Source organism: Dioscorea cayenensis, chromosome 3, assembly GCF_009730915.1.
Source record: "Dioscorea cayenensis subsp. rotundata cultivar TDr96_F1 chromosome 3, TDr96_F1_v2_PseudoChromosome.rev07_lg8_w22 25.fasta, whole genome shotgun sequence".
NCBI lineage: Eukaryota > Viridiplantae > Streptophyta > Magnoliopsida > Dioscoreales > Dioscoreaceae > Dioscorea > Dioscorea cayenensis.
Window position 1 is genome coordinate 7,810,009 of NC_052473.1, and position 966 is coordinate 7,810,974.

Here is a 966-nt window from a genome sequence, read left to right on the forward strand (position 1 = left end):
TCAAAACTTGAGACTCTGTTTTCCACCTGAGGGGCTTGTTGTTGTTGTTGTAAACCCGGTGGCCCCATGGCCTTTTGTGGACCTTGGTTACACTATGAGAAATTGGGATGATTCTTCCAGCCCGGATTGTAGATATTGCTATATGGGTTTCCTTGAGGTCTCATGCCATTACCTACAAAATCAACATTCTCCACCGAAGAAACATCACCAATAGAGATCGGGTAATCGGAGGGAGCATGACCTCCACCACAACCGGTGAAATTAGTCATGGCCGCCAATCTATTTGAAGTTAGAAGATCTAACTTCTTACTCAAATTCTCCACTTGAGCCGCCAATGAAGTTACCGCATCTATTTAATGGAGACCGGCTATCTTTTTCCTCTCCGTAGCATTCCATTGGTAGCTGTTTAACCCCATTTCTTCAATCAACTGACGGGCCTCATCGGGGGTCTTGCTACCTAAGGTACCTCCTGCTGCCGCATCCAAGAGTTACCTTGTACTCGGGTTCAAACCATTGTAAAAGGTTTGAACAATCATCCACTCCGGGAATCCGTGTTGCGGGCACTTCCTTAGGAGCTCCTTGAACCTTTCCCATGTCTCAAATAGAGACTCCAATTCAACTAAACAAAGGATGAGATCTCGTTCCTAAGCTTTGCTAATTTTCTGGGAGGGAAATAACGGGTTAGAAAAGCTTCCACCATTTCCTCCCACGTGGTAATTGACGCTCTAGGTAACGAGTGTAGCCACTGTTTCACACACCTCGAGAAAGCTCTCTATGTGACTGTTTGGATCCTCATCGGCCAAACCATTGAATTGTGCGGACTGCTGCAACATGTGGATGAATGCTGGCTTCAACTCAAAGTTTTGAGCTGTAATCGGGGGGCGCACAATACTCAATTGTGTCCCCAACAATGAAGGTATGGCATAATCAGATAATGTTCGTTGTTGCTCATTCTGTTCTACAATG

The 966-nt window shown here is 45.5% G+C and overlaps 1 non-coding gene across 1 annotated transcript; it reads left to right on the top strand.

Moving 5' to 3' along the window:
- The first annotated feature begins 546 nt into the window (after nt 1-546).
- Nucleotides 547-652, top strand: LOC120257676. The gene has a single exon (XR_005535768.1). It is a non-coding gene; the product is annotated as a small nucleolar RNA R71 (small nucleolar RNA).
- Nucleotides 653-966: the final 314 nt, after the last annotated feature.